Source organism: Maylandia zebra, linkage group LG1, assembly GCF_041146795.1.
Source record: "Maylandia zebra isolate NMK-2024a linkage group LG1, Mzebra_GT3a, whole genome shotgun sequence".
Classification (NCBI taxonomy): domain Eukaryota; kingdom Metazoa; phylum Chordata; class Actinopteri; order Cichliformes; family Cichlidae; genus Maylandia; species Maylandia zebra.
In genome coordinates this window covers 45316735-45337018 of record NC_135167.1, presented here as the reverse complement: position 1 = coordinate 45337018, position 20284 = coordinate 45316735, and the positions used below count along the sequence as shown (strand labels likewise).

General features: G+C 36.8%; 3 long non-coding RNA genes across 5 annotated transcripts; all 3 read left to right on the top strand.

Annotated features, from left to right (window-relative positions):
- Positions 1-450: 450 nt before the first annotated feature.
- LOC143419804 (uncharacterized) lies at positions 451-4766 on the top strand. 2 transcript variants are annotated; one of them, XR_013099817.1, is made up of 5 exons: positions 451-2125; positions 2537-3020; positions 3187-3303; positions 3420-3523; positions 3628-4766. It is a non-coding gene; the product is annotated as an uncharacterized LOC143419804 (long non-coding RNA). The 2 variants fall into 2 exon arrangements; XR_013099816.1 differs by having other exon boundaries at positions 453-2108.
- Positions 4767-8876: 4110 nt separating this feature from the next.
- Positions 8877-13210, top strand: LOC112429994 (uncharacterized). Of its 2 annotated transcripts, none has more exons than XR_013099815.1 (5): positions 8877-10569; positions 10981-11464; positions 11631-11747; positions 11864-11967; positions 12072-13210. It is a non-coding gene; the product is annotated as an uncharacterized LOC112429994 (long non-coding RNA). The 2 variants fall into 2 exon arrangements; XR_003024356.2 differs by having other exon boundaries at positions 8879-10552.
- Positions 13211-15045: 1835 nt separating this feature from the next.
- LOC112436488 (uncharacterized) lies at positions 15046-17079 on the top strand. Its single transcript, XR_013099814.1, has 2 exons — positions 15046-16543; positions 16974-17079. It is a non-coding gene; the product is annotated as an uncharacterized LOC112436488 (long non-coding RNA).
- Positions 17080-20284: the final 3205 nt, after the last annotated feature.

The following is a 20284-nucleotide window of genomic DNA, read 5'->3' as shown; positions in this document are numbered from 1 at the left end:
ATTTATCTTTTCAATATCTATTATACTTTTTCTTCAGTTCCAGTTTAAGTTTCATGATGTTTTTTCACCCGTTTCAGAGTTTATAATGGGTGTGTATGGGACGGAATGTTGGGGCTAGAGTGAGACAGCTCAACTGCTAGAGTGAGAGGAGCAAAAAAATTAATCTTAAAATCTTTTTTAAAACTGCTGCTGTGTCCGCAGCGTTTGCTCTACAGGTATGATTTTACCCTCAAAACGTAGCCATCGCTGTCCTCTTTCATCCAATGTGTTTACTATTGTCCTAGGTGTTATGGTTCTTTCATAAATGTCACCAATGCGCAGCCTCCTCCCTCCAACTCTTCCATAGACTCTAATGTTAAAATGGCTCAGAAGGTTCGTTTGAAAATCAGAAGAGCATGGTGTCTTTCCACTGTCACCACGTCCATATAATAAACTCCACAGGCATGAAAACTGAGAATTCAGTAGACTAGAAGCTGCTGTCGCTCACGGTGAAAGAATTTCGTGAATACGACTTGTACTTTTCATATGGGAACAATTTGTTTCGGCCTGACTTTTCTGTTCATTTTAAGCAGCAAAAGTGAGGTGCATGTCTGTGTCGTGTGTATGGAGCCATTGGGTGCAGTCACTATAGCAACCAGGCTCACACCTGCCTGCTTAACGAGCTCTCTCTCACTCTGCCATGGTTAAAATGTTAGATTGTAGTAAGATTAACTTTTTCAATAGTACAATAAGACAGATTTGACAGGGTTTTGCCACAGATTAATAGTTTTTCAGTAGTTAGTATATGCCAACTAAGTAGAGCATTGTGATTGGCACAAAGGTTTTTCAGATCTGGGCAGTTGGAGTCAGTTGATGACTTCAAAATCATCCTTTCTGACTGGATAATTAAAGCTCTCAGCATCTATCGGTCTGTAGTTAATTTTCCCACCTTTTAACTAACGTTTAACTAATCTAATCTCATTTAATGTCTTTGTTTATAGTCTGTATAGTTTATCTCCCCACGAATACACTCAAAGTAGTCTTAAAATAAAACCCACAAAACAGTTCAAGATTTAATACTTTTTATTTGCTCATTTAATGCCAGTTGCCCTGTTTTTCTGTATGTCACTCATTCGCTTATACTTGGGCAAAAAGGACCAATTTGTACACTAGTATAGTGTATTTTTTCCCTCTATCTCTCTATGTCTGTCACACACAGAGACCAACACACAGACATGTATATGCTCATTATTGCTGTTCAAACTGATGGTCAAATTTCCAAGCACCACCTGAACGCCTCATCTGTTTTTAACCTATCACTGGACCAACTGTCGTCATTCCGCTTTGCTCTCTGCTGTGGTAAGTACAGTACACTCAGTACTGCAGTGTTTTATTTTTATGATGGAAAAAATACATGTTTGACATTTAAACTCACATATCAAGTCCAACAGAGTTAAAAACAATTCAAAGAAGAAAGAAAGAAAAAAGAATAACCTTCGCTATCATTTATATACGTTTATTACGTTTTGCTGTTAGCAGCAGTGCTAACGCTAGCTTCAATGCTAATGCTAGCAACAATGCTAACGCTAGCTATAGTGCTAACACTAGCCTTAGCAGTTGTTAACTGACAAAAATAATATTCCTGTGATATTTATTGCCGGTCAGTGAGACCAAAGTAAGAAATTAGCTTTATTATTGCCATTGTGGCTCAGTTTTAACAGTAAGAGTGCTAGCGCTAGCGCTAGCAGCATTGCTAGCGCTAGCTGCAATGCTAACGCTAGCTGCAATGCTAACGCTAGCTGCAATGCTAATGCTAGCTGCATTGCTAACACTAACTGAAGTGCTAATGCTAGCCGGAATGCTAGCGCTAGCAGCAATGCTAAGGCTAGTAACAGTCTAACAGTAGCCTTACATAAGTGGCAATACTTCAGTTAACTAGTTTGAATTGTAAAATGACTGCTGTATCAGTTGGTGTGCTATATTACTCTATAATTACCCTGCTGACTAGAAGTTCAGTGTATCATGTCGTGTGGGCTTTGTATTTCTGTTAGTCTGATAACACTGTACAGACAACTAACGTATTATTTCTCGTTTCTTTCAGGAACCTGACTGACACTGTGCTTTGCCTGGTAGGTGTGCACATACTGTAAGAGAAGTAGACCAAAATAAAAAAATAATATGACTAATATAAGCTGTAAAGTGATGGGTTCAAACTTTGTGCTAGACCTTTTAAACACAATTTTATAATAAATACACATAAGTGCAGCTTAACAATTGGGCTAAAATATTTTTTTCGTACATTTTTGTAGTCACACTACATGTGATTAATTAATGATTCACTCAATCATATTTGTATTTAAAAATATTATTGCTGAATTTAATTAAATATTTATTCTTTTAAAAAGTGCCCAATTATGCAACTTTTTGCACATGGCAGCCGACAACAGTTTAGCTTGAATATTTGTTTTGTCCTTTTGCAGTAGTCACATTTAGTTCATACAATTACCATGTGATATAATTTTAATAAAATTATTTTTTTTTCTTGTTTTTTGTTCAGAGTGTGTAGAAGAAGAAGAACAAGGACCAGATCTCCAGTCTTCTCTCTCACATCCCAACCCCCCAACCCCTCTATCCTCTGTCCTGCTCCACCTATTGTCTCTGCCTTCTTTCCATCTGTATTTCACTCTGTGGTTTGTGAGAAATTTTGCCAAACCAACAATCCTTTTGCGGTTTGATTTAAAGCCGTGTCTCTCCTGCTCTGTCTGTTCTCTCTGCTAAATTTTCTCTCTACCTGTTTTTCACTCTTGGCTTGCTGCTGAAAAACGCCAAGCGACACAGTCCTCCTGTGTCTTCTCCAATCTTCACATGTAAGATCCAACAGTGTGAGGCACATAGCAGCCAGAAACTGTAATGCCACAGAACAGAGAGGCTTCATCATCACCATCTTCATCACCGTACGATCAGAGCGTGAGACTTCACATCTGGAGCACAGGAGACATTCTGTGATAAGTCCTCCTTCTAGCTTGTCCCACAAGCAGTCGGTGAGATTTACTCACAACAAAAAGGGTTAATGACATAATTTCCATGAAAACATGTGTTCATTCTTTGTAAACTGTTTAAATTGTGTTTTCACTTGACCTTAGGAGTGTTAGAGTGTATTGTAATGTCTGTACTCAGGTGTTTCCCTCTGTGATCCATCCCCTTCAGAGCTGAGACACTCAGGACTGAACAGACTGCACAGTTTCTGTGACTGAGCCTCCAAAACACCTTCTTTGAAACCACTCATGATAGAAGGGCTTTATATTTGCAGCAGCACTACTACAGGTATTCAGTTTATTACAGGATGTGTTTGTTTCTTAGGACCAGCTCTGAGTGCACACTACCTAACATATACACCTTTCTGTTCACTACAAACCAACTACTCTGGATCATACGGCCAGTTGGCAGGAATGTTGCTGCAGGAAAACATCCCTGGAGATCACCATCATTGTCAGACTGACTGTGCCTCCTCTGTGCAGTGTCAAGATCCTCCCTAAATGAGTGTGTAAGTTAACATTTTCATTATTTTATTCCCTTTGACAAGACAAGTATCACTGATATTTACATTTACAACTACATATGTTGCTGTTTTCTGCTCTTCTTTTAAAGTTCTCAGCTATCCTGCTTCTGTGCTGCTTGCCACACATCAAACTCTGGCCGGATGACAGGGAGGATCCACTCTGAAGTCACTGGACATTATGAGGATCATATGGGACTTCATAGTTTCACAGTAACATTGTGCTCTGTGATTACAGGTTTTAAATGGATACAATGACTGCCTCTCTCTGATCAACAGGCTAAAGGATTGTTTTCATTGTTAGTGCTCTGTACAATGTATGCTTATTTAGTATTTCATCACAGAGCAAACCTTTATTTATTTAACATATTTTTATTTTGTTTTAATGTTGAATTAACTGTAGGGATTTTTTTAAGTGGGCACTCGGGATGTCATATGACCAGAAATGTGGTAACTGGAATTCAACAGTATGGAAGAAAAAATCTGCTAAGAACAAAACACACACAAAACCCCCCAAGAAAATTCAAATTCATTCCATGTAATCCAATCTAAAACATTTTAAACTGCTGAACAGCAACACAAACAGTGTTAAAAAACAGTGTTAACAGAATGATTATGATGAGTTTGTACCAAAGTTTCAGGTCACATGGCACACCTAGTGTGTAGTGTGGGGTATCAGCTGGTAAGTATAGGTTTTTTCATATTTGTGTCCTTAGAGTTCAGATAGATAAAGACTTGTGTATAATAATTAGTCATAAGCACAACTCAAAGTCAGGGACTAACTAAATTTGGGACTTTGTGTCTGAGCCCAGGTTAAAACACTGTGTAAAAAAGCATTTAGCGGCATGGCTGAACAATGCTGTAAACTATTGATACTTATTTATCCATGTTCACAAAAAGGACTAATGTTTTTATTTGATTATGATGTATATAATACCGGTACTATTAAACATGATATACATATGTGTATATGTCTGAAAAACATTATGCTGTATATGAAAGTTTGTATTTTCTCCAGAATGTTTGTTCATCTTTTCAGTTCAATTTAACAAATTTGTTTTTACATTTATTTTTATTATTTTTTTTATGAATTAGAGATTTATAAAACATAATTCCACTCTTTAAGTGATTAGAAGAATATGAACTTTTGTTATTCATTCAGAGGTTTGCTGACTACATTTTCTTTTTGTCATTACTCATCTTTTTCTAATTAAAATTTTAAACATTTTCAGTTATTTTCCAACTTCTTCTGTGTGAACATCAGCTTTCAAAAGTTCAGCACTTTTGTTTTCAGGTTAAAAATTCTTTATTTTCCAGCTAATTCAACATTTTTAGCTTAATATTCAGCAATTAATTCATTTCAGTGCATACATTCAGATTCAAGCATTCACACTGCAGTTTCTTCAGAAAATGCACTTTCTAGTTATTATTTTCTATTCCGTACGTTTTTCGCCGACTATCTCCTTCAAAACCGTTCAACTTAGAAAAACCATTCAAACACCATTAGATTCCTCTTCTTTTGGAATGGTGTGCTTCTACTTTTCTCATTTTTAACATTTATATTTTTAATTTTATTCAACTTTATTCAACAAAAATTTCCCATGTATTTCAATGGGGAGACCCTTCAAATTCTCATTCAACTTACTCATTTTTAAACTCTTACTACTTCAACATACGTTCACATAGAGCCACCATTCAAACTTTAAAACGAAGACAAGACATTCAACTATTCAACTTGTATTTATCTTTTCAATATCTATTATACTTTTTCTTCAGTTCCAGTTTAAGTTTCATGATGTTTTTTCACCCGTTTCAAAGTTTATAATGGGTGTGTATGGGACGGAATGTTGGGGCTAGAGTGAGACAGCTCAACTGCTAGAGTGAGAGGAGCAAAAAAATTAATCTTAAAATCTTTTTTAAAACTGCTGCTGTGTCCGCAGCGTTTGCTCTACAGGTATGATTTTACCCTCAAAACGTAGCCATCGCTGTCCTCTTTCATCCAATGTGTTTACTATTGTCCTAGGTGTTATGGTTCTTTCGTAAATGTCACCAATGCACAGCCTCCTCCCTCCAACTCTTCCATAGGCTCTAATGTTAAAATGGCTCAGAAGGTTCGTTTGAAAATCAGAAGAGCATGGTGTCTTTCCACTGTCACCACGTCCATATAATAAACTCCACAGGCATGAAAACTGAGAATTCAGTAGACTAGACATTGCTGTCACTCACGGTGAAAGAATTTTGTCAATACAACTTTTACTTTTCATTTGGGAACGATTTGTTTCGGCCTGACTTTTCTGTTCATTTTAAGCAGCAAAAGTGAGGCGCATGTCTGTGTACGTGTGTATGGAGCCATTGGGTGCGGTCACTATAGCAACCAGGCTCACACCTGCCTGCTTAACGAGCTCTGCCTGCCACTGTACCAAGATTCAACTTAAGCACTTCTCTTTCAACTGCTGCTGTGTCCACTGTTACAGCCATCATTTTACCCTCAAATTGTCGCCATTATTGTTCTCTTTCCAACACCGTATCTTTCAAAGCTCAGGCATTTAAACTTTTTAAACTGTGTGGATCAAAGTGGAGGGATCACATTTGAGTCATTCAGTGATTCAAAGAATATGACCTTTTAATATTCATTCAGATGTTTTCTGACTCTAAATGTTCTTTTCTCATTTCTTAGGGTTTTCTAATTTACATTTAAAACATTTTCAGTTTTTTTCCAACTCCTTCTGTGTAACCTTCAGCTTTTAGCAGTTCAGCACCTTTGTTTTCAGGTTAAATTCGTTTTTTTTTTTGTTTTTTTTTTAATCTCATTCAATATTTTTAACTCAAAATTCAGCAATTAATTCATTTCAGTGCATACATTCAGATTCAAGCATTCACACTGCAGTTTCTTCAGAAAATGCACTTTCTAGTCTTTATTATTATTATTAGTGTGAATGCTTAAAAAGCATTCACAGTATTGTTATTCTAATCTTTATTATTAGTGTGAATGCTTGAAAAGCATTCACAGTATTGTTCTTCTAATCTTTATTATTAGTGTGAATGCTTGAAAAGCATTCACAGTATTGTTCTTCTAATCTTTATTATTATTATTATATTTTATCTATTCCGTACGTTTTTTGTAATCCTACTCCTTCAAAACCGTTCAACTTAGAAAAACCATTCAAACACCGTTAGATTCCTATTCTTTTGGACAACACTGCTTCTATTTTTCTCATTTTTAACATTTATAATTTTAATTTTATTCAACTTTATTCAACAAAAATTTATAATGTATTTCAATGGGGAGACCCTTCAAATCCTCATTCAACTTACTCATTTTTAAACTCTTACTACTTCCACATACATTGACATAGAGCCACCATTCAAACTTTAAAACGAAGACAAGACATTCAACTATTCAACTTGTATTTATCTTTTCAATATCTATTATACTTTTTCTTCAGTTCCAGTTTAAGTTTCATGATGTTTTTTCAGCCGTTTCAGAGTTTATAATGGGTGTGTATGGGACGGAATGTTGGGGCTAGAGTGAGGCAGCTCAACTGCTAGAGTGAGAGGAGCAAAAAAATTAATCTTAAAATCTTTTTTAAAACTGCTGCTGTGTCCGCAGCGTTTGCTCTACAGGTATGATTTTACCCTCAAAACGTAGCCATGGCTGTCCTCTTTCATCCAATGTGTTTACTATTGTCCTAGGTGTTACGGTTCTTTCATAAATGTCACCAATGCACAGCCTCCTCCCTCCAACTCTTCCATAGACTCTAATGTTAAAACGGCTCAGAAGGTTGGTTTGAAAATCAGAAGAGCATGGTGTTTTTACACTGTCACCACGTCCATATAATAAACTCCACAGGCATGAAAACTGAGAATTAGGTAGAGTGGACATTGCTGCCGCTCACGGTGAAAGAATTTCGTCAATACGACCTATACTTTTCATTTGGGAGCGATTTGTTTCGGCCTGACTTTTCTGTTCATTTTAAGCAGCAAAAGTGAGGCGCATGTCTGTGTACGTGTGTATGGAGCCATTGGGTGCAGTCACTATAGCAACCAGGCTCACACCTGCCTGCTTAACGAGTTCTGCCTGCCACTCTGCCAAGATTCATCTTAAGCACTTCTCTTTCAACTGCTGCTGTGTCCACAGTGTTACAGCCATCATTTTACCCTCAAATTGTCGCCATTATTGTTCTCTTTCCAACATCTTGTCTTTCAAAGCTCAGGCATTTAAACTTTTTAAACTGTGTGGATCAAAGTGGAGGGATCACATTTGAGTCATTCAGTGATTCAAAGAATATGACCTTTTAATATTCTTTCAGATGTTTTCTGACTCTAAATGTTCTTTTCTCATTTCTTAGGTTTTTCTAATTTACAATTAAAACATTTTCAGCTTTTTTCCAACTTCTTCTTCTGTGTAACCTTCAGCTTTTAGCAGTTCAGCACTTTTGTTTTCAGGTTAAATTCGGGTTTTTTTTTTATCTCATTCAAAATTTTTAACTTAAATTCAGTAATTATTTCATTTCAGTGCATACATTCAGATTCAAGCATTCACACTGCAGTTTCTTCAGAAAATGCACTTTCTAGTTATATTTTCTTATTCCGTACGTTTTTTGAAAGCCTACTCCTTCAAAACCGTTCAACTTAGAAAAACCATTCAAACATCGTTAGATTCCTATTATTTTGGACATGACTGCTTCTATTTTTCTCATTTTTAACATTTATATTTTTAATTTTATTCAACTTTATTCAACAAAAATTTCCCATGTATTTCAATGGGGAGACCCTTCAAATTCTCATTCAACTTACTCATTTTTAAACTCTTACTACTTCCACATACATTGACATAGAGCCACCATTCAAACTTTAAAACGAAGACAAGACATTCAACTATTCAACTTGTATTTATCTTTTCAATATCTATTATACTTTTTCTTCAGTTCCAGTTTAAGTTTCATGATGTTTTTTCACCCGTTTCAGAGTTTATAATGGGTGTGTATGGGACGGAATGTTGGGGCTAGAGTGAGACAGCTCAACTGCTAGAGTGAGAGGAGCAAAAAAATTAATCTTAAAATCTTTTTTAAAACTGCTGCTGTGTCCGCAGCGTTTGCTCTACAGGTATGATTTTACCCTCAAAACGTAGCCATCGCTGTCCTCTTTCATCCAATGTGTTTACTATTGTCCTAGGTGTTATGGTTCTTTCATAAATGTCACCAATGCGCAGCCTCCTCCCTCCAACTCTTCCATAGACTCTAATGTTAAAATGGCTCAGAAGGTTCGTTTGAAAATCAGAAGAGCATGGTGTCTTTCCACTGTCACCACGTCCATATAATAAACTCCACAGGCATGAAAACTGAGAATTCAGTAGACTAGAAGCTGCTGTCGCTCACGGTGAAAGAATTTCGTGAATACGACTTGTACTTTTCATATGGGAACAATTTGTTTCGGCCTGACTTTTCTGTTCATTTTAAGCAGCAAAAGTGAGGTGCATGTCTGTGTCGTGTGTATGGAGCCATTGGGTGCAGTCACTATAGCAACCAGGCTCACACCTGCCTGCTTAACGAGCTCTCTCTCACTCTGCCATGGTTAAAATGTTAGATTGTAGTAAGATTAACTTTTTCAATAGTACAATAAGACAGATTTGACAGGGTTTTGCCACAGATTAATAGTTTTTCAGTAGTTAGTATATGCCAACTAAGTAGAGCATTGTGATTGGCACAAAGGTTTTTCAGATCTGGGCAGTTGGAGTCAGTTGATGACTTCAAAATCATCCTTTCTGACTGGATAATTAAAGCTCTCAGCATCTATCGGTCTGTAGTTAATTTTCCCACCTTTTAACTAACGTTTAACTAATCTAATCTCATTTAATGTCTTTGTTTATAGTCTGTATAGTTTATCTCCCCACGAATACACTCAAAGTAGTCTTAAAATAAAACCCACAAAACAGTTCAAGATTTAATACTTTTTATTTGCTCATTTAATGCCAGTTGCCCTGTTTTTCTGTATGTCACTCATTCGCTTATACTTGGGCAAAAAGGACCAATTTGTACACTAGTATAGTGTATTTTTTCCCTCTATCTCTCTATGTCTGTCACACACAGAGACCAACACACAGACATGTATATGCTCATTATTGCTGTTCAAACTGATGGTCAAATTTCCAAGCACCACCTGAACGCCTCATCTGTTTTTAACCTATCACTGGACCAACTGTCGTCATTCCGCTTTGCTCTCTGCTGTGGTAAGTACAGTACACTCAGTACTGCAGTGTTTTATTTTTATGATGGAAAAAATACATGTTTGACATTTAAACTCACATATCAAGTCCAACAGAGTTAAAAACAATTCAAAGAAGAAAGAAAGAAAAAAGAATAACCTTCGCTATCATTTATATACGTTTATTACGTTTTGCTGTTAGCAGCAGTGCTAACGCTAGCTTCAATGCTAATGCTAGCAACAATGCTAACGCTAGCTATAGTGCTAACACTAGCCTTAGCAGTTGTTAACTGACAAAAATAATATTCCTGTGATATTTATTGCCGGTCAGTGAGACCAAAGTAAGAAATTAGCTTTATTATTGCCATTGTGGCTCAGTTTTAACAGTAAGAGTGCTAGCGCTAGCGCTAGCAGCATTGCTAGCGCTAGCTGCAATGCTAACGCTAGCTGCAATGCTAACGCTAGCTGCAATGCTAACGCTAGCTGCAATGCTAATGCTAGCTGCATTGCTAACACTAACTGAAGTGCTAATGCTAGCCGGAATGCTAGCGCTAGCAGCAATGCTAAGGCTAGTAACAGTCTAACAGTAGCCTTACATAAGTGGCAATACTTCAGTTAACTAGTTTGAATTGTAAAATGACTGCTGTATCAGTTGGTGTGCTATATTACTCTATAATTACCCTGCTGACTAGAAGTTCAGTGTATCATGTCGTGTGGGCTTTGTATTTCTGTTAGTCTGATAACACTGTACAGACAACTAACGTATTATTTCTCGTTTCTTTCAGGAACCTGACTGACACTGTGCTTTGCCTGGTAGGTGTGCACATACTGTAAGAGAAGTAGACCAAAATAAAAAAATAATATGACTAATATAAGCTGTAAAGTGATGGGTTCAAACTTTGTGCTAGACCTTTTAAACACAATTTTATAATAAATACACATAAGTGCAGCTTAACAATTGGGCTAAAATATTTTTTTCGTACATTTTTGTAGTCACACTACATGTGATTAATTAATGATTCACTCAATCATATTTGTATTTAAAAATATTATTGCTGAATTTAATTAAATATTTATTCTTTTAAAAAGTGCCCAATTATGCAACTTTTTGCACATGGCAGCCGACAACAGTTTAGCTTGAATATTTGTTTTGTCCTTTTGCAGTAGTCACATTTAGTTCATACAATTACCATGTGATATAATTTTAATAAAATTATTTTTTTTTCTTGTTTTTTGTTCAGAGTGTGTAGAAGAAGAAGAACAAGGACCAGATCTCCAGTCTTCTCTCTCACATCCCAACCCCCCAACCCCTCTATCCTCTGTCCTGCTCCACCTATTGTCTCTGCCTTCTTTCCATCTGTATTTCACTCTGTGGTTTGTGAGAAATTTTGCCAAACCAACAATCCTTTTGCGGTTTGATTTAAAGCCGTGTCTCTCCTGCTCTGTCTGTTCTCTCTGCTAAATTTTCTCTCTACCTGTTTTTCACTCTTGGCTTGCTGCTGAAAAACGCCAAGCGACACAGTCCTCCTGTGTCTTCTCCAATCTTCACATGTAAGATCCAACAGTGTGAGGCACATAGCAGCCAGAAACTGTAATGCCACAGAACAGAGAGGCTTCATCATCACCATCTTCATCACCGTACGATCAGAGCGTGAGACTTCACATCTGGAGCACAGGAGACATTCTGTGATAAGTCCTCCTTCTAGCTTGTCCCACAAGCAGTCGGTGAGATTTACTCACAACAAAAAGGGTTAATGACATAATTTCCATGAAAACATGTGTTCATTCTTTGTAAACTGTTTAAATTGTGTTTTCACTTGACCTTAGGAGTGTTAGAGTGTATTGTAATGTCTGTACTCAGGTGTTTCCCTCTGTGATCCATCCCCTTCAGAGCTGAGACACTCAGGACTGAACAGACTGCACAGTTTCTGTGACTGAGCCTCCAAAACACCTTCTTTGAAACCACTCATGATAGAAGGGCTTTATATTTGCAGCAGCACTACTACAGGTATTCAGTTTATTACAGGATGTGTTTGTTTCTTAGGACCAGCTCTGAGTGCACACTACCTAACATATACACCTTTCTGTTCACTACAAACCAACTACTCTGGATCATACGGCCAGTTGGCAGGAATGTTGCTGCAGGAAAACATCCCTGGAGATCACCATCATTGTCAGACTGACTGTGCCTCCTCTGTGCAGTGTCAAGATCCTCCCTAAATGAGTGTGTAAGTTAACATTTTCATTATTTTATTCCCTTTGACAAGACAAGTATCACTGATATTTACATTTACAACTACATATGTTGCTGTTTTCTGCTCTTCTTTTAAAGTTCTCAGCTATCCTGCTTCTGTGCTGCTTGCCACACATCAAACTCTGGCCGGATGACAGGGAGGATCCACTCTGAAGTCACTGGACATTATGAGGATCATATGGGACTTCATAGTTTCACAGTAACATTGTGCTCTGTGATTACAGGTTTTAAATGGATACAATGACTGCCTCTCTCTGATCAACAGGCTAAAGGATTGTTTTCATTGTTAGTGCTCTGTACAATGTATGCTTATTTAGTATTTCATCACAGAGCAAACCTTTATTTATTTAACATATTTTTATTTTGTTTTAATGTTGAATTAACTGTAGGGATTTTTTTAAGTGGGCACTCGGGATGTCATATGACCAGAAATGTGGTAACTGGAATTCAACAGTATGGAAGAAAAAATCTGCTAAGAACAAAACACACACAAAACCCCCCAAGAAAATTCAAATTCATTCCATGTAATCCAATCTAAAACATTTTAAACTGCTGAACAGCAACACAAACAGTGTTAAAAAACAGTGTTAACAGAATGATTATGATGAGTTTGTACCAAAGTTTCAGGTCACATGGCACACCTAGTGTGTAGTGTGGGGTATCAGCTGGTAAGTATAGGTTTTTTCATATTTGTGTCCTTAGAGTTCAGATAGATAAAGACTTGTGTATAATAATTAGTCATAAGCACAACTCAAAGTCAGGGACTAACTAAATTTGGGACTTTGTGTCTGAGCCCAGGTTAAAACACTGTGTAAAAAAGCATTTAGCGGCATGGCTGAACAATGCTGTAAACTATTGATACTTATTTATCCATGTTCACAAAAAGGACTAATGTTTTTATTTGATTATGATGTATATAATACCGGTACTATTAAACATGATATACATATGTGTATATGTCTGAAAAACATTATGCTGTATATGAAAGTTTGTATTTTCTCCAGAATGTTTGTTCATCTTTTCAGTTCAATTTAACAAATTTGTTTTTACATTTATTTTTATTATTTTTTTTATGAATTAGAGATTTATAAAACATAATTCCACTCTTTAAGTGATTAGAAGAATATGAACTTTTGTTATTCATTCAGAGGTTTGCTGACTACATTTTCTTTTTGTCATTACTCATCTTTTTCTAATTAAAATTTTAAACATTTTCAGTTATTTTCCAACTTCTTCTGTGTGAACATCAGCTTTCAAAAGTTCAGCACTTTTGTTTTCAGGTTAAAAATTCTTTATTTTCCAGCTAATTCAACATTTTTAGCTTAATATTCAGCAATTAATTCATTTCAGTGCATACATTCAGATTCAAGCATTCACACTGCAGTTTCTTCAGAAAATGCACTTTCTAGTTATTATTATATTTTATTTTTCCGTACGTTTTTTGAAAGCCTACTCCTTCAAAACCGTTCAACTTAGAAAAACCATTCAAACATCGTTAGATTCCTATTCTTTTGGACAACATTGCTTCTATTTTTCTCATTTTTAACATTTATATTTTTAATTTTATTCAACTTTATTCAACAAAAATTTATAATGTATTTCAATGGGGAGACCCTTCAAATCCTCATTCAACTTACTCATTTTTAAACTCTTACTACTTCCACATACATTGACATAGAACCACCATTCAAACTTTAAAACGAAGACAAGACATTCAACTATTCAACTTGTATTTATCTTTTCAATATCTATTATACTTTTTCTTCAGTTCCAGTTTAAGTTTCATGATGTTTTTTCACCCGTTTCAGAGTTTATAATGGGTGTGTATGGGACGGAATGTTGGGGCTAGAGTGAGACAGCTCAACTGCTAGAGTGAGAGGAGCAAAAAAATTTATCTTAAAATCTTTTTTAAAACTGCTGCTGTGTCCGCAGCGTTTGCTCTACAGGTATGATTTTACCCTCAAAACGTAGCCATGGCTGTCCTCTTTCATCCAATGTGTTTACTATTGTCCTAGGTGTTATGGTTCTTTCATAAATGTCACCAATGCACAGCCTCCTCCCTCCAACTCTTCCATAGACTCTAATGTTAAAATGGCTCAGAAGGTTCGTTTGAAAATCAGAAGAGCATGGTGTCTTTACACTGTCACCACGTCCATATAATAAACTCCACAGGCATGAAAACTGAGAATTTGGTAGACTAGACATGGCTGTCGCTCACGGTGAAAGAATTTTGTCAGTACGACATGTACTTTTCATTTGGGAACAATTTGTTTCGGCCTGACTTTTCTGTTCATTTTAAGCAGCAAAAGTGAGGTGCATGTCTGTGTCGTGTGTATGGAGCCATTGGGTGCAGTCACTATAGCAACCAGGCTCACACCTGCCTGCCACTATGCCAAGATTCATCTTAAACACTTCTCTTTCAACTGCTGCTGTGTCCACAGTGTTAAAGCCATCATTTTACCCTCAAAACGTCGCCATCGTTGTTCTCTTTCCAACATCTTGTCTTTCAAAGCTCAGAGATGTCAACTTTTTAAACTGTGTGGATCCAAGTGGAGGGATCACATTTGAGTCATTCAGTGATTCAAAGAATATGAACTTTTAATATTCTTTCAGATGTTTTCTGACTCTAAATGTTCTTTTCTCATTTCTTAGGTTTTTCTAATTTACAATTAAAACATTTTCAGCTTTTTTCCAACTTCTTCTTCTGTGTAACCTTCAGCTTTTAGCAGTTCAGCACTGTTGTTTTCAGGTTAAATTCAGGTTGTTTTTTTTTGTTTTTTTTATCTCATTCAAAATTTTTAACTCAAAATTCAGCAATTAATTCATTTCAGTCCACATGTCTGTGTCCGTGTGTATGGAGCCCTTGGGTGCAGTCACTATAGCAACCAGGCTCACACCTGCCTGCTTAACGAGCTCTGTCTCTCACTCTGCCAAGATTAAATCAAAAATGTGTGTTACATCTAAGCAGTTGTAGTAAGATTAACTTTTTCAATAGGTACAATAAGACAGGTTTGACAGGCTTTTGCCACAGATTAACAGTATTTCAGTAGTTAATATAGGCTAACTGAATAGAGCCCTGAATTATTGCCCTGTTAAATTCAAGTTGATTGTGTATTGGTGGACTTGTCTTCTCCACACAGGTTTTTCATACCTCGGCAGTTTTAGTCAGTTGATGACTTTAAAATAATCTTTTCTGACTGGATAATTAAAGCTCACAGCATCTACCTGTCTGTAGTGTATTTTCCCACATTTTAAATAATCGAATCTCATTTAATGTCTCTGTTTTTAGTCTGTATAGTTTATCTCCCCACGAATACGCTCAAAGTAGTCTTAAAATAAAATCCATAAAACAGTTCAAGATGACATACTTTTTATTTGCTAATTTAATGCCAGTTGCCCTCTTTCCTGAGTATAAGCGAATGAGTGACATAAAGAGAAAAAGTACCAATTTGTATGCTGGTGAGTCTTGTGTATTTTTTTCTCTGTCTCTCTATGACAGAGAAATATATATGCTCATTATTGATGTTCAAACTGATGCTCAAATTTCCAAGCACCACCTGAACGCCTCATCAGTCTTTAACTAATCACTGCACCAACTGCCGTCATTCCGCTTTGCTCTCTGCTGTGGTAAGTACAATACACTCAGTACAGCACGGTTTTAATTTTATGATGGTAAAAATACATGTTTGACATTTAAACTCACATATCAAGTCTTTTTAAAGTTCAACAGAGTTCAAAGAATAAAGAAAGCAAAAAAAGAATAACCTTTGCTACCATTTATATAGGTTTATGACTTTTGCTGTTAGCAGCAGTGCTAACGCTAGCTTCAATGCTAATGCTAGCTATAGTGCTAACACTAGCCTTAGCAGTTGTTAACTGACAAAAAGAATATTCTTGTGATATTCCTGTGATATTTATTGGCGGTCAGTGAGACAAAAGTAACAAATGAGATTTATTATTGCCATTGTGCCTCAGTTTTAACAGTAAGAGTACTTTATGACTTTTGCTGTTAGTAGCAGTGCTAATGCTAGCTTCGATGCTAATGCTAGCATCAATGCTAACGCTAGCTATAGTGCCAACACTAGCCTTAGCAGTTTTTAACTGACAAAAAGAATATTCCTGTGATATTCCTGTGATATTTATTGGCGGTCAGTGAGACAAAAGTAACAAATGAGCTTTATTATTGCCATTGTGCCTCAGTTTTAACAGTAAGAGTGCTAGTTCTACCAGCAGTGCTAACACTAACTGAAGTGCTAACGCTAGCAGGAATGCTAGCGTTAGCAGCGATGCTAAGGCTAGTAACAGTCTAACAGTAGCCTTATATAAGTACTTAAATAAATACTTCAGTTAATTAGTTTGAATTATAAAATGGCTGCTGTATCAGCTGGTGTGCTATATTACTCTATAATTACCCTGCTGACTATAAGTTCAGTGTATCATGTCGTGTGGGCTTTGTTTTTTTGTTAGTCTGATAACACTGTACAGACAACTAACATGTTATTTCTTGTCTTACACTTTCAGGAACTTGACTCACATCTGTGCTTTGCCTGGTAGGTGTGCACATTCTGTTAGAGAAGTACACCAAAATTTTAAAAAAAGAGTCTGACTAATATAAGCTTTAAAGTGATGGGTTCAAACTTTGTGCTAGACCTTTTAAACACATTTTTATAATAAATACACATAAGTTCAGCTTAACAATTGGGCTAAAATATTTTTTTCGTACATTTTTGCACATTACATGTGATTAGTTAACAATTCACTCAATCATATTTGTATTTAAAAATATTATTGCTGAATTTAATTAAATATTTATTCTTTTAAAAAGTGCCAAATTGTGCAACTTTTTGCACATGGCAGCCGACAACAGTTTAGCTTGAATATTTGTTTTGTCCTTTTTCAGTAGTCACAATTAGTTCATACAATTACCATGTGATATAATTTTATTAAAATTATTATTTTTTTCTTGTTTTTTGTTCACAGTGTGCAGAAGAAGAACAAGGACCAGATCTCCAGTCTTCTATCTCACATCCCAACCCCCCAACCCCTCTATCTTCTGTCCTACTCCACCTGTTGTCTCTGCCTTCTTTCCATCTGTATTTCACCCTGTGGTTTGTGAGAAATTTTGCCAAACCAAGAATCTTATTGCGGTTTGATTTAAAGCCGTGTCTCTCCTGCTCTGTCTGTTCTCTCTGCTAAATTTTCTCTCTACCTGTTTTTCACTCTTTGGCTTGCTGCTGAAAAATGCACAAGCCAATAAAACAATAAAGAGTGCATATTTTGCCTCAACCTGAGAACAAACTGAACAAACAAAGAAAACTCTGCGGTTTGATTTAAAGCCGTGTCTCTCCTGCTCTGTCTGTTCTCTCTGCTAAATTTTCTCTCTACCTGTTTTTCACTCTTGGCTTGCTGCTGAAAAATGCCAAGCCATTAAAGCAATAAAGAGTGCATATTGCCTCTACCTGAGAACAAACTGAACAAATAAAGAAAACTCTAATTCACGGTTTGATTGTGATTTCCCAGCCGTGTTTCTCCTGCTCTGTCTGTTCTCTCTTCTAAATTTTCTCTCTAGCTGTTTTTCACTTTGCGCTTGCTGCTAAGTTGTGCCAAGCCAATAAAGAGAGTGCATATTATTCTCTCGACTGACAAACTGTCAAACAAACAAAGACATCTGTTTCTGAGAAATAAAAACTGAAATATAAAGACAAAGAAAACATCTCCTGCTCTGTGCCACTCTTATTTTATAAACATATTTTCTAAAGACTAAGAGAAACACTTGTGTAAAAATGCCAAGGAAGCAGAAAAAGTCACAAGCTGCAAAACAACGCTGGAAGAAGTTCCATGAGTTTCATGAAGTACCAACATGTGAACAAGCTGAGTGTGATTTTCCTCAGAGCTCTGCAGAAGACTTTGTGTCTGCAAAGACCAATGCTGATGGTGTCAAACAGGCAGGTCAACATGTTCCTGCACATGTACAACAGGTATCCTATGCAGATGCTGTAAAGATTGGATTGCAGCATGAATTTAATGATCATCAGGTAAACCATAGAGACCAACCTGAGGTGTCAAGTGCCCCACAGGTGGGTTATGCTGATATTGTAAAAAGAGGCCGTCACAGTGATGTGGCAGGACCATCTCATGCAGAAAGAGTGAACTTTGAAAACCAGCCCTCTGTTACACATATCTGTGCATCTCACAGCCAGGCTCATCCCAAATATGGAGACTCCAGAAACAAGCAGTGCACATGTAACTCACTCACATTTCTTGCTTTCCTTCATGAGAATGATAACATGACTACAGCTGACCTTAATCTGGTCTTGGATAAAGGTGATGTGATGTACAAAGAGGCCAAGAAAAGATTTCCTAAAAATATTCATTTGGCAACCGATGAGCTGCCAGACAAAGTTGATGCTCGCTGGTCTATGTATGATGTCGACATGACACAGCCTTCCCGGTATGGGACATTTGAAGAACCTCCAGAGGAAGCAGTAGATACCTTTCTCAGCTTAGAAGCAGGACTGAGCTGCCTGTTGTCAGATGTGCAGTATGCCTTATTGATTATGAGTGGATTGTGTATCGCAGTGTTCAGATCCACATCAGGCAAATATGGTTTCTTTGATCCACACTCCAGAACACCCAGTGGTCTTCCTCTACTACTACAGTCACGTAATCGTGGTACAGCAGTGATGCTGAAATTCACACTCCTCAGTGACATGATTAAGAGGCTCCAAGATTCTTATGAAATGATGGAGATATCACCCTCTTGTAACTATGAACTGAAGCCTGTGCAGTTCTACAGTATGAGCACAGTCAACCTGAGTGATACTATCACAGACACAGTCTGCAGACCAACAGCTGCCACTGCTGTGGCATCTACTCACTCTGATACAACTGTTGATGAAGCAAACTCCTCTACTCCAAGGAGAAACACAACGACTGATCTGACTGAGAACATCTTTTGTCAAATGTCCATTTGTACGCCACCGGTGAAACAAAAAGAAGTCCACGTGACTCAGTTCACATCATATGAAGATCAGAATGAACCTCCTAATATACCAACTGAAGAACTATGCAGTGAATTAAGTTTCCTTCCATCAAGTGATGCTTTTTCATGTCAATCAAATGCTGCCATAACAAATGTTGCTGCCTGTGACCTTTCTGATATAGTTTTACAAAAAGTGAAAAAAGTTAATAAACAACAAAGGCAAAAAATGAGAAGAAGATTAATGGCATCAGAGAAACCCAGAAATCAGAGAAAAGAAAACCAAAAACGGAAAGAACGACAAAAGTATGCTTCAAACAAAGAGTACAAAGAAAAGAAAAAGTCTTGCACAAGCGAGGCATATAAAAACAATCCTGAAGTCAGACAGAAAAAACAACAGTATATGAAAAGACGTTACTGTGAAAATGATGAATTCAGAAAGAAACAAAAACAATATGTTAAAAAACGTTTTTCTGAGAATGCTACAGTTAGAAAGAAACAACAACAATATATTAAAAGACGCTACTGTGAGAACGATGAATTCAGAAAGAAACAACAACAATATATTAAAAGACGCTACTGTGACAATGCTGAATTTAGACAAAAACAAAAAAACTATATCACTAAAAGGTATCAAGAAAACCCTGAATTCAGAGAGAGACAGAGATCTCGAGTGACTCAGCGTTATGCACATGATGACGCATTCAGAGTAAGACACAGACAACTAATGAAACAACTAATGCGAGACAGGTATCAAAGTAATCTTGCCTTCAGGATTATGCACAATATGAGATGTGCAATGAAAATAAAAAGGAAATACAGATGGGTGAACAGACAAACCCAAGAGAGTGACAACAGTGTGATCAACGAGGCCATATCTGTGTTCAAATCACAAATCAAAGCTGGACCATCATACCCATGTACTGTATGCTTCAAGGCTTCATTTCCAAACCAAGTGCGACCCTGCACAAGGTCAAAGTATGTCAAAAACCCACATGTAGTTGCAACATGTTTGACAGGAAAGTTTGTTCATGTTTGTGATGAAAACTGCAGAAATGAGCAGTGCAAAGTGCCTGATGAGAGAAAGAGAGAGTGGATATGTCACACCTGCCACGATCATCTTAAAAATGGATCCATGCCAGCGCTTGCTGTTGCCAATAAGTTGGATCTTGCTGATATTCCAGCTGAACTTTCTGATCTCAACATACTGGAGAGACATCTCATAGCCAAGTGCATACCATTTGCCAAGATCATTCCTCTTCCCAAAGGCAGACAAAGAGCAATTAGAGGAAATGTGGTCTGTGTCCCATCA